This window comes from Mustela lutreola, chromosome 2, assembly GCF_030435805.1.
Source record: "Mustela lutreola isolate mMusLut2 chromosome 2, mMusLut2.pri, whole genome shotgun sequence".
NCBI classification, from domain to species: Eukaryota; Metazoa; Chordata; class Mammalia; order Carnivora; family Mustelidae; genus Mustela; species Mustela lutreola.
The window spans coordinates 158,248,862-158,262,625 of NC_081291.1; the positions used below are offsets into that span (position 1 = coordinate 158,248,862).

General features: G+C 38.0%; 1 pseudogene; it reads left to right on the plus strand.

The window, feature by feature from the left end:
* The first annotated feature begins 568 nt into the window (after positions 1-568).
* Positions 569-3,202, plus strand: LOC131825616 (small ribosomal subunit protein uS2-like; annotated as a pseudogene).
* The last annotated feature ends 10,562 nt before the right edge of the window (positions 3,203-13,764 follow it).

Below are 13,764 nucleotides of genomic sequence, written 5' to 3' on the forward strand. Positions count from 1 at the left end.
TAGCAGATAATTTCTTTAGTCCCTTTCCTCTTTACAGGTTAAAATGGAAAATCTTTTCCATTTCCATGCACAGAATGCTTTTGTTTCTCTCTCTTTCTTTCAGGACTCAATTTTGCTAATTCATTCTATCCAGAACTATAATGTTCTCATGACTATCCACTCTAATGAACGTGGGACAGATCGAGTAATAAGAACTTTGAAAGGGTGAAGATTGAAATAAAAGCATCTTTTTATATTCTCCAGGAACTCTGTATACAAAGAAGCCTGCTCAAACCAATAGAGCAAAAACATTAGATAATTTGATTTCTGAGCACAGATTAGATAATTGTCTTGGATGGGATTTTGGGAATGGTCATAGGGGATGAGGCATCATCCTGTTGAGGGGGTCTTCAGGGAATATTGGGTTTATGTGAGTGTCGGTTAGCCCCTGAGTCACAAAGCATGGGTTGTAGGGCTGGCCTTAGTCCAGGCTCCAGGCAAAATTACATACTTATCCTTATGAATTGTGGTATTCAGTGTAACCATCGCCTTGATTTATGGCCACACCTTCATGACCCCACTTTTGGAAATGGTTTCCAAATCTGAGTCCCTGGCAGCTGTTTTATGTCCACCCACAGGAAGCCAAAAGATAAATGATGTGGGGGTGGATGAAATGGTTTCTGAATGCCCAAATCTTGTTCTCTTGAACAGGTATTTTTGTTTGAAGAATGAACTGATTAGTTTGTGTTTAAGTGAGGCAAAAATCACTCCAATATAAGAAAATCAAATGCTGTATAGACATTTCCTCTCTAGTCAATGTGTGGTGTTGATAAACTGTGACTGCTGGTCTTCCCTTCCTTTGCTATCTTCTCAGCTGCCACTATTTGAGAAGACTTAAGCCCGACGCTGAGTCACTTCTGGTTGGTACTATGTGTAAAAGGTTTGGAAATAAATCACATTCCCAGATCCAAGTCCTAGGAACCAAGTTACTACTTCCAGGTTCCTGTGTTGACCTGAAATCCTTCCCTTCCAGCCAGGTCTGGGATAACTGTTCCCCAGAACTAACCTGGGTTCCTGTGTGGCCCCAGAGCCAAAGTTCTTTCTCTGTTGGTCCCTCCCTATATGTTGGCCCAAATCCCAGAGATGAACTATTACCCTGGTTTCCTCTTCTAAATTCTTAATTCTTGCCTTGCCTAGAATTCTGCTTCTCCTTCTAGAATTAGATACTCTACCCACATCCATCCTTGTCCCTTCTGGGGTTTTCTGTGATACCAGGTCATGGAATGGTTGTGCTTTGGGACAACCATTTGGGTACATTTGTCTCATTGGACCCTCATGATTGATTTCTTTTGACTTAAATCAATGTCTCTCAACATGAGTGGAACCACCATTAGAAACTCAGGGGGGCATGTATTAGAAACTCAGGAGGGCATTTTTTTGATTGCCACAGGTTTGGGGAGGGGCATTAGTGGCATTTAGTGAGAGGGAAGTTAGGATACCATTCTTCAGTCATGTGCACCACAGGCCCCTTAACTAAGAAATGTTGTGTTTCCTGGATAACCTTCAAAACTCACACTGAATGTTTATGTGGGAAGACCTGTTTATAATTACCTGGGTGTGGAACTCAATCCCATTTTACTTGGAAATACAATTACTTTTGCATAGTTTTAATATACATGGAATTTTCCATAAATGTCCTCTAAGCATTTTTTAAAGATTTTATTTATTTATTTATTGGACAGATGGAGATCACAAGTAGGCAGAGAGGCAGGCCGAGAGAGAGAGGGGGAAGCAGGCTCCCCACGGAGCAGAGAGCCCAATGTGGTGCTCTATCCCAGGACCCTGAGATCATGACCTGAGCCGAAAGCAGAGGCTTTAACCCACTGAGCCACCCAGGCGTCCCTCCTCTAAGCATTTTTAAAGGAAGTAATTATTGTACTGTGTTTGGTTCAGAACTTTACCAGCAGTAGTCACAATCTCATAAAAGCACCTCAGTGTCAGTGTTATCGTTCTTGCTATTAGAGTTGCCAGCACACCTGTCTGTATCTACATATGTCTCTGTCACAGTCACTCTGATCTCAAAGCAATGGACTATTGCATTGTCTTCTAGTTAGTCATCCCCAAACATTCATATACTCTAATACATATTATTTTATTATAAATTATTCCTCTTCCACCCATATTTTTCTTTATTTTTATAGTTAGGACATCATAATAAAATATGTATATAGGTGGTTTTTTATCTATGAATTTCTTTTCAGAACAGTAAATGGAACTTAACAAAACATTCATTTAAAATTAGGCTTTCCATGCTACCCAGGGAGGGGTCCATACAACATTGTTCTGTGTTCCCGTGGCAACTTAAAGGGAAAATTGCACAATATCTGCAGAATTGATGTCCTGCAAATGAAAGAGGAGGATGTCATTAAATTCCTTGCAGCAGGAACCAACTTATATGGCACCAGCTTTGACATCCAAATGGAACAGTACATCTACAAGAGGGTGGCATCTACATCATAAATCTGAAGAGGACCTCAAAGAAGCTTCTGCTGGCATCTCTTGCCATTGTTGCTATGGAACACTGAGCTGATGTCAATGTCATATCATGCGGGAATACTGACCAGGGAGCTGTGCTGAAGTTTGCTGCTGTTATAGGAGCCACTCCTATTGCTGGCTGCTTCACTTCTGGAAGCTTTGCTAACCAGATCCAGGCAGTCTTCCGGGAGACTTCTGGTGGTTACTGACCACCAGCTTCTCACAGGTGTTCTTATGTTAACTTGCCTGCCATCACTCTGTGTAACACAGACTCTCTACCACACTATATGCACATTGCCATCCCGTGCAACAACAAGGGAGCTCACTAGTGGGTCTGATGTGAATGTGGACCCAGGAAGTTCACATGAGTGACACCATTTTCCTGTGAACACCCAGGGAAGTCATGTCTGATCTCTACTTCTCCAGAGACCTTGAAGAGATTGAAAAGGAAGAACAGCTATTGCTGAAAAGGTTGTGATCAAGGAGGAATTTCAGTTTGAATGGGCTGCTCCAGCTCCTGAGTTCACTACTCCTCAACCTGAGGTTGCAGACTGGTCTGAAGGCATTCAGGTGCCCTATATGCCTATTCAGCAGTTCCCTACAGAAAACTGGAGTGCTCAGCCTGCCACTGAAGACTCCCACTACTCAGACCACTGAATGGGTAAGAACAACTACTGAGTGGTCTTAAGCTGCTCTTCCAGAAAGGCAAGCAAAATGGAAATAAAACTGAAGGAAAATAAACAGTTTCTTTAAAAAAAAAAATCAGGTCATTGAGTCTAATCAGATTAAGAATCCTTGACATACTATAGTATCTATTTGTTGAAGACAAGAAAGGATTGAAGATGAGGTCAGGGCTTTCCTAGGAGAAGGCTGTGGCTGCCTATCAAGAGGTCTCATGGGTCATATCCTTTTGAGAAACTTGTCACTTTCCAAATTTTATTGTTTATCCTCATCAGGAACTCAGCAGTTTTCAGGATTCAAGATCACTTGAATCAGGTGAATCTGTAAGGTTACTCATAGTCAACTTACAAATTCACATTGGGAGATATTTCTTCTCAGGGACTAAAAAGCTTATGTCCACCATGTAGGGCTACAAGTCCTAGGAACAAAATGAGCACAAATGCTGAGCAAAGAGCATACAGGGTACAGAAGAGAGATCAGAAGAGGCACTCCAATCCCACAGCTGAGCATACTTCTCCAGCAGCCACGAAAGGCAGGGTCTCTCTTCTGCACAGTGCTTGGGTTTTCACTTTCTGTAGCCCAGCTTATTACTTCCCCTTCTGTCCACGCCTCCACCCATCTTCACAGTCTTCCTCCAGGCAGTGTATAATACAATTGATTAAATATCTTCTACTAAATGACATTCACATTCTAGACCTGGTTTCCTTTGATTACACTAAATTGCCCACCTTGATTGGAGTTTTTTGAGGTCTATGCATTTCAGTCTGTTTTATTCCCACAGATGACTAATCATATCCATTGTCTGTGAATTTCACTAGTTCCACTCAGAAGGTGACCTTATGTCCATGATCTCCAAATGCATGGAGAGGCAGACTTTCTACTGTTGCATCCATATCCTAATGTCAGAAATGAAGGTTAAGTTCCTGTCAGACTCTTCTCCTGCTCTGCACTAGTCCCTATAGCTGGGACAGTTTTCTGATTCTTATTTCAACTTGATAAAGAATAGTCCCACCTCCCTTCAGCCCCTTTCTGACCCTTTCTGCCCCCAGCCAACCTGGGTGGAAAACTTTTAGCATAGATTAAGCTGGAGGCCATCCAAATTATGACAGTAACTTATTATGGATCAGGAGAAATAACTCAAGTATTTGTTTTGGGGGAAGAGGTTGTTTTTCAGTTTGTGGCTTATGAATAGAGTGATTTCTACCTATGCAAACTGGTCAGATGAACTGAGGAGCTGATTAAATGAACAGTTTAGTTAATTAAGAGATAGTATATATAAAATAGATGCATAATGATTTTCATAGAATTATTAATGAGATAGAGTTAATTTAAAACCTACATGAACTATAGTTTAGTTATCTTCTTATGGTTCAGAAAAGAAGAGTTCAGGGGAGTGTTCTCATCCTGCTGCACCATATTATATTATGGACTGAAATAATGTTTCCTCAAGTTTTTCATTTCAATCACCCAGACCTTCTCTGTCCTAATTAGTGTTTTCTGTGCTCTTTGACTTTGCTGAGCTGAAATTTTCACTATTAAATGTGCATCAGTAAGAACCTTACTTTAACTTTAAAAGGTTTCATCCCATTCTTTGATTAGGTTTGTTGAATATGAAGAAGCTTCCCTCACCAAATCAAAAATTTATGTTAGTATATTTCTGTAAGGCTTTAATTTAATGCCTTCCATCCTTCTCCATTAGAAGAAGATGACAGTAAATATGGCACAAGTTCATCATTTTCTCTAAGAGTTTTTAAATATTGAATGAACATTAGCTGGAATTTAAGTGTAAGAAATATCTGAAATTGTACTGCATTTATTCATTCATTTAATTATTCATTACATGAACATTTATTAAGCATCTATCACGTGGCAGATACTGTAGTAGGCATTGGAGATAGTAAAATAGTAAGTCATAGTTCCAATTCTCAAGGCGCTCACAGTTTAAGAAAGGAGAGAGAGATAATGTAAAAATAAAATTTCCATTTGGTATAATGGGTACAACTAAGGAAATTTGATGGAAGTTCAGTGGTAGCACAGAAAAACTAAATGATCAACTCTACCTAAGGAGGTAGGTAAAGCTATGGAAAGTTCACAGAGGAAGATGCTTATACTGAGTTTTGAAGGAGAGGTAGAAATTTTCCCACTAGACACAGGAAAGAGGGATATTTCAGAAATATGGAAGAGCATGTATTAATGTAACAGGCAAGTAGCAATAATGCAGCTTCTGGGAACTGGAAGCAGTTTGATGGGTCTGGTGCCTACGATAAGACCTCATTAAGATAAGGCTGGAAGAGCTAGATCTTAAATGGCCTTGAGTGCCCTGACAAAGGGTTTGTATGTCATTCATTTGGCAGCGGGCAGTAACTGATGAGTGCTAAAACGGAAGTGACACAATTATATCTGTGTAAGGTCAGATCACAATTGATTCCATGTGGATGGATATATGGTAAGACCAGAAGTAAGAAGTATAAATAGCTGAAATAGCTGGCTGTCTACTGAAGATACATGATCGCCTTTTACAGCACAGATTGGATGTTGGGAAACATTTCCTTCACAAGGGTCAACATTTCCCAATTCTTTCCAAGTGGAACTATGTGACTAGATTTGGTTAAGGGAATGTGAGTTAAGTTGTGTAGGATATTCTGAGCCAAAGGGGTTAAGGGAATCTATCCTATGCAGTTTTCACTTCCACAGCAAACCTGTTTTTGAAATAGTTGTCTCACAAGATGGAAAAAACCTGGATCCCTGAATTAGAAAAGAGGTGTCCAGGAGAGCCACTCAGCCAATTACACTTATGTTGAACTTCGTGTGAGTAAACAAATTTTTTGTGTACTAAGCCTCAGAGATCTAAATATTATTTTTAAAAAACTGTTGGATTGTTCTAATACAGAAGGAGTGTTAGGAAATGTCTGCAATGCTTGAAATAAAAATAGAGACTTCCCATGTTATATGCTGAAGTATAGGAGCCCTTAAAGAATATAAGTGAAGGGCCACCCACAGAGCCTGGGTGGCTCAGTGGGTTGAGCCTCTGCCTTCAGCTCAGGTCATGATCTCAGGGTCCTGGATCAAGTCCCACATTGGGCTCTCTGCTCAGTGGGGAGCCTGCTTCCCCTCTCTCTCTGCCTGCCTCTCTGCCTACTTGTGATCTCTCTCTCTCTGACAAATAAATAAAATCTATTAAAAACAAAAACAAAACAAAAAAAAGAAGATAAGTGGAAAATGGAAGAAAGAGGGATAATAATTTATAGATAATATTAAGAATATAGAAGAAGATGGGATCCGGAGCTAGGAAGCAAAAGCTCCTTCAGTAGGAGAAGGGAAGGAGTGAGGTCTCTTTATTTAAAACAGGAGAAAAAACAGCTGTAGGTAAGCAGTAATAAGCTACCTGGTAGCTACATTTTCTCTGAGAAATAACAGGTAAATACATCTGCTGAGAAAGTGAGAGTAAAGGTTTTGAGGACAAGAAAAATTTTAATAGTAATTTCTGTGAAGAACAGGAGAGAGCAGTACAGAGATATTTGACAAGTGAAAGACCACCAGCCCACACAATTGAATGAATTTTCTCCACCTCAGTTTATCATTCTGACTGGAAGGGTCAGAAAGGTGGGTTTTAAGATTAATCCAAGATTGAAAGATTCCAGAATAGGTGCAGGTACAAAACAAAGGAATGGCAGAAATGATCTGATAAGTTAGGGTATATTTCAAGCTGTAATCAAGAACCCAACAATAATTCAGTGGTTCAAACAAGATAGAATCTTCACATTCTGGGTACAATGGTAGTAAACATATTCCACATTGGATGTAAGTAAAAACCTGGACAGAAGACATATAGCAGCTTTTCAAGGACTCTGAAAATTAAATAATAGCTGGTGATTGGGGGAAAGGACTAGAATTTGAAGTACCATCAAACAGATGGTGCATTTATCATCTTTTTCCTTCCATATACCAGGTTCAACTGGAAGCAACACAAAACCTGAATGTGGGCATCTGCACAGACAGAGGGAGCTCCAGGAGAGGTTGTCTAGTTCTGGCTCAAAGAGCAGTGAAGAGTCTCCTAATGCTCAGAGTGGGGTGGGGAACTCCCCCGGCCCCCCACCTTGTCTTTTCTTCATTCTTTAATACTCCAGCCTCTAAGAAATCTCATGATGGCAGTGGCAGTGACAGCAAATGTGGTGACAGCTGGCCTACAGGATTCTGAGAGCGGGGAAACTTCCTCCCTGATCAGAGGAGCTATGATTCTCAGAGGGTGAGATAAACCCTCGTTGCTTTTTGTCTTCTCTGTGTCCTCCTACTGGTTAGCCCTGGACATCATTGTAGTGGTAAAAAGTGTGCAACAGGGTGGATAAATATTGCCCCAATTCTGGTTGGAGAACTCCAGGTAACCAGAAAGTACTAAATAGATTACTATAGGGAAGAGATTGGGTAAGCAGTCCCATAAAGTTGGTTATGAAATCCTGGGCTCATTTCCAAGTGTACAGTCATGGATTTGACCCTAAACAGCATACCATAGACTATAAGAACTGATATAAAGAATAGAATACTGCCAGGGTCACAAACTAGCCACTGGGTGGTTCACATACAAGACAGATTTGAATAGCACTGAGAAAGCTTCACAATTAGACATTACACAGAGACCACAGAAACCTGGCTGGAACTCATAACTGAACCAAGCTGGGATGGTTGTCTGTTAAAACAAAACAAATACTCAGGATTCCATAACATAATATTCTAAATGTCCAAGATACAATTCAAAAGTAATCAACATATAAGGAACCAGGAAAATCTCAACCCTGTGTGGTAAAAGGCAATCAATATATGCCAATGCCAAGATGGCACACATGCAGGAATTATCTGATAAAAACTTCTAAGCAACAATTATAAAAATACTCCAGAAAGTAAAGACAAACACTCTTAAATGTAAGAAGCTAAAGTCTCAGCAAAGAAATTAAAGATATAAAGAAGAAACAAAGAACAATTTTAGAACTAAAAAAATACAAAACTGAAAAGAAAAAAACCTTACTAAAGGGACCCAACAAGCAGAATAAAGATGGAAGAGAAAAGTGTAAATGAACTTGAAGACAAATCAATGGGATTTACCCAAAGTAAATAAGAGAGTTTTTTGTTTTTTGTTTTTTAAGAATAGAGCTTCAGACACCTGTAGAATATCAAAAGATCTAGCATTGATGTCATCATAGTACCTCAGGAAAGGATAAAAATACTGTAGAAAAAGTATCTGAGGAAATGATGGTTGGAAATTTCACAAATTTTGTCAAAGACATAAATCTACAGACTCAAGGAGCTCAGCAAACTTCAACAGAATAAATCCAAAGAAATCTGTGCCAGACACATTGTTAGCAAACTTATAAACTAATCACAAAGAAAAGCACTTGAAGGTGACCGGAAGAAATAGACATATTATTTGTAGGCAAACAACAATTCAAATGACTGTGGAATTCTTAAAAGAAACTATGGAGTACAGAAGGAAGTGGAACAATATTCATAAAGTGCCAAGAGAAAAAAAAAAACACTGTGCAAATCAGAATGTAAATCCAGTAAAATAACCTTTAGGAAGGAAGGTGAAATAAAGACATTCATACTGAAGGAAAACTAAGAGCCAGTAGACCTGCCCCAAAATAACTGATGAAATTCTTTCAGATAGAAGGAAAATGTTACCAGAGGAAACTTGGGATATCAGAAACAAAGAGATCCACAAAAACAGCAAATATATAGGTAAAGATAAGACAGTATCCTCCTCTTGAGTTCTTTAAAATACTTTGCTAAAGCAAAAATTAGAAAATACCTAAAACTGAACAAAAATGAAAATATAACATATCATAATATGGGGGTGCAATTAAAGCGTGGCCTAGAGAGATATTTATAGCATTAAATGTTTATACTGGCAAAGATGAAGGTTCTCAAATCAATATTCTAAACTCCACCTAGAGAAACTTAAAAAAGATGAGTAAAACAAAACTGAAATAAGCAGGATGGAAAAAATAAATATAAGAGCAGCAAAAAAAAAAAAAAAAAAAAAAAAAATCAATGAAATTAAAAACAAAGCCAGTAGAAAAAAATCAATGTGATCAAAAGCTCAGTAAAACTGATAAATCTTAAGCAAGAGAGAGTAATTGTCACTATCATAGCTATTAAGGAGATTGAATCCATAGTTTAAATCTTTAAAAAAAGAAAGCTCCACACCCAGATGGTTTCACTGATAAATTTGCAAAATGTTTAAAGAAATAATATTATTTCTGCATAATTTCTTCCAGAAAACAGAAGAAGAATGAACAATTCCCAACTTACTTTATAAGATCAGCATTATCCTGATACAAAAAACAAAGATAGTACAGAGAAAACTAGAGATGAACATATTCTATAACCAAAAACACAAAAATCCTGAAGATACTAACAAATTGAATCCAGTAATATGTAGAAAGAATAATATACCACAATCAATCAATATTCAAAATATTAAAAAAAAAACAAAACTCTCAAACCATGACAGGGACAAAAATTAGATAAAAGATTTGAGGAAATATTTTACCAAAAAACATATATTGATGGCCACAAGCTCATAAAAGATGTCCCAAATCATTGAGCACTAGGAAACTGTAAATTAAAACTAGAGTTTACTCAGAAGGGTGACTGAAATGAAAAATATTGTCATTATTAAGTCTTGGTGACTATAGAGCAACTGGGGTCCTCATTCATTATAAGCAGGAATGCAAAATGGTAGAGCCACTTTGAAAAACAGTTTAACAGTTTTTTATAAAAGTTAAATACATATACCTACCATATGACTTAGCAATTTCACTCCTGGGTATTTAATCAAGAAAAATGAAAACATATCCTCACACAACTTGTATATGAATATTTACAACATAAGCATTCATAATAGCCACAAATGTAACAATACAAATGTCCAAGATCTAGTGAATGGATAATCAAATTATAGCATATCCATGCAATGGGCTATTACCCAGTAATTAAGAGGAATGAACTACTGATACACATAATATTTTGAATATAAGTCCTTTGTCAGATACATGTTTTGTTTTGCAAATACTTTCAGTCTGTGATTTGCCTTTTCATCTTCTTTGATATTAATATGATGGATTACATTGAATGACTTTGAGATATTAAACCAATATCACATTACCAGGATACATGGATGAAACTCAAAAACACCACACTAAATGGAAGAAACCAGTCACAAAAAGCAACATACTATATGGTTCCATTTTTATGATATTCTAGAAAAGGCAGAACTACCATGACCTGAAGTAGACCAGTGGTTCCCTAGGGGCAAGGACCAACTGCAAAATGGCAATAGGGAAAGTAGAGAACCTTTTGTGGATGATAGAAGTTTTCTAAAACTGGATTGGGGGGGGGGGCGGGGAGGCAGATGCATGACTGTATACACGCATACGTGTGATTTACCAAAGTTCACCAAACTTTACACCTAAATTGGGTAAATTTTATTATACATAAATCATGCCACAATGCAAATGGACAATAAAAATGGTTAAGTAAAGAAGTTTTCACGAATAAAACCTAAGAGAATTCAGTGCCAGCAGCTGTGAACCAGAAGAAACAATAGAAAGTTCTTCAGACTGAAGGAAAATGATCTCAGATGGTAGCATGGAAGGGCACTGGGAAAGGTGAATGCATGGTTAAATATAAAAGAATATCAACTGTTGACATCAAAACCATAATAAATGCATCCATAGAAGTAAGAGATGACAACAATAAGCACACAGTGGAGGGCACTCATGCAGTTAAACCGTTGCTAAGGTCCTTGCCTTGTTTAGGAAGTGGTAAAAATCAAAAGCACTGAATTAAAGTAGACTGTATTACATCAAGGATGCCTATTGCAGTCTCTCGTGTAACAACTGAAAGAACTATGGAAGACATAACTAAAAAATGAAGAAAGAGAAATAGAATAATAAAAAACTTTCCTCATGCAAGAGAAGGCAGGAAATGAGAAATAAAGGAACAAAATACAAGAGGACAAAGAACAAGATGTTAGGCTCAAACTCTATCATTAATAATTAATTATTTTAAATGTCAATGGCCTATAATCCAATTAAAAGGCAGCTTGTCAGACCAAATTTTTTAAAAGGCAAAACCAAGCTCTACGCTATTTATTTACTGGAGTCCCACATTAAGTAAAAAGATAGAGAAAATGTGAAAATAAAAGAATGAAAAAAGGTATCCTACACAAACACTAACCAAAGTAAACCTGATGTAGTTAAATTAATATCAGCAAAGCAGACAGTGAGGTAAGAAGTATTGCTAGAGACTAAAAGGGATATTTCATAATTATCGGAAGATACTTTAAAATACTGTATCTATCTTCCTTGTGTTAAGTGCCATAATTATCTAATAATAGAATAACTAACTACCTTCAGGTAAGATGATGATTTCCTTGTCATTTCAAGCACAAAAGTATGATGAAACCGATTTTTAAAAAAATATTGCCCATCCATGCAGGACATTAGACTTTTAAGAGTGACACCTTTGAAAATGTTAGGACTATTACATTTGCTGATCACCAAGGGTTTTATTTGTGCCTATGGCATTAACATTTGTAAAAATATTCCCTGTGTCTGTCATGTTTAATAGTCTATTTCTATTTCCTCTTTATTCTTCTGAAGTCATGAGTAATAAATTCACTCAGAAAACAGGAGTTAGTTAGCACTGCCAACACAGACCAGTTTCATTAGCTTAATGAAAATATTTTGGGGCAAGACCTTCAACAGCTGTTATATGTCTTGATCAGAGTTCAGTCATTACCTGTTTTTAAAAAAATAACTTTACTGTAACTTCATGTTCAGCTCTTTTTTATTCTGGGTCCACATGTAGCTTCTACTATACCCTTAAATAGAAAGTAATGAATGCAAAAGCTATAGAACTTTGTATAAATGTCAGGTTCTGTTTCTGTTTTTCACCAAACTCTGAATGTCATCATTCAGAAACTACATATGGCTCAGTGAGGTGCCTTTGTTCATAAAAACCCTTTCATTTTTCTCAGTGAGCTGTAGCCAGAGGTAGAGACATTCTCTAAATGTTGAACTGGGAGCTATTCAGATAGAACGCTGTGTAGGATAAGAGAACGTGTCCATCATTCAACAAACGACTTCATTTGAATGAGGACAAACAACAGAAAAACAAACAAACAAACAAACAAAAAATGAAGGGGCAGTCATTTCTCAGCCTTGATGTATTATAAGCTGGTCAAACTAAAATTAACTGCATGGCACACTGAGACTGGGAAGCCTGGGAAGCTGTGGCCTGGGTGCAGGGTCCTCCGGAGCGGGTGAGGAGCTTGGAGTGAGAGGGAGCTGGGGATGGGAGCAATAAAAACCTTGGCCTTACTCTCCTCCCTCTTTTCACCTCTGGCCAACACCTCCCAATGGTGAAACACAGCTGGAAACCAGAAGGCACATTGGGACAGCCTCTCCAAGTGCAGAGTAAGATGGAGAAGAGTGGAGAGGGCATAGGGAAGCTATCTAACACAGGAAGCTGCTGCAACTGTCTAGATAAAAACCACCTGCTGAATTTTAATCTTGGTTCTGCCATAAACTATGTGCCATGGGACTTTGTGGACGCCACTTAACTGCTCTGAGCCATTTTGTCCTATTCCGTTCAGATGAGGGGACTATGCCTCCATCTCAGAGTTATTGTGAGGATCAGGTTAAGACTTGTAACATTTAGTGCCGTGCCCCACACACAGTACAAGCTAGACAAATGATGTCATCTTCCCTTCTCCATTAAATATATTCTCTGCTTGCCTAGAGATCTACTTTCCTTTCAATATTAGCATGCTTAGAAAAATCCTCTTATTCCTAAAGACCCTAGGGAAGTGTCAGGATCATTCCTATGTCAAATACGTTATAGTAGTTATAGTAATAATTGCCTTGGTCAGGGCAATTTAGGCAGAGAAACATTTTTTATTCTTGAGAAAAGTGGTGTATACTACAAAGGACTAATTTGGCCCTTAGCAAATAACTCAATATAGATTCCCACTTATTTACCAGAAGCAGCAGTTTATTTCCTAGGACTGCCAGACACTGACATCAGCTGTCCCCTATTTGTTTGTGTCAGGTAATGAGAAGCTCTGCATGCAGAACACTTTCATTTGGGGAGGCTCAGAAGATTTGCTGTAAGCCAATTGTTCATTCCAAGGATTAGAAGAGCATTTCTGTTGTTGTTGTAAATTGCATACCAATTTGCAGTGCCATTTCCAAGTTCTGATGGAAAGTCTATAATATATTTCTATAATCATCTGATGTTTTTATCTATGATCTCTCAAGCTGGCATATTTTCTGCTATCCCATCCACTCAGATTAATTCCCAAACAATGATGCTTGTCCTGCTGGCAAGGCCTCCAGAGGAGTCTGGACCACGACCAGGGTGCAGGCTTCTTTTGTGGGGTGCTCCAATGACAAGGGAAAAACGGAGAGTATTGAGTGCAATATTGAGAAAGGCTTACAAAATGATAAGTCTTACTTACATCTATACCCACTTTCCAGTTTACCGAGCAACTTCTCATGTTGATTGATGTTT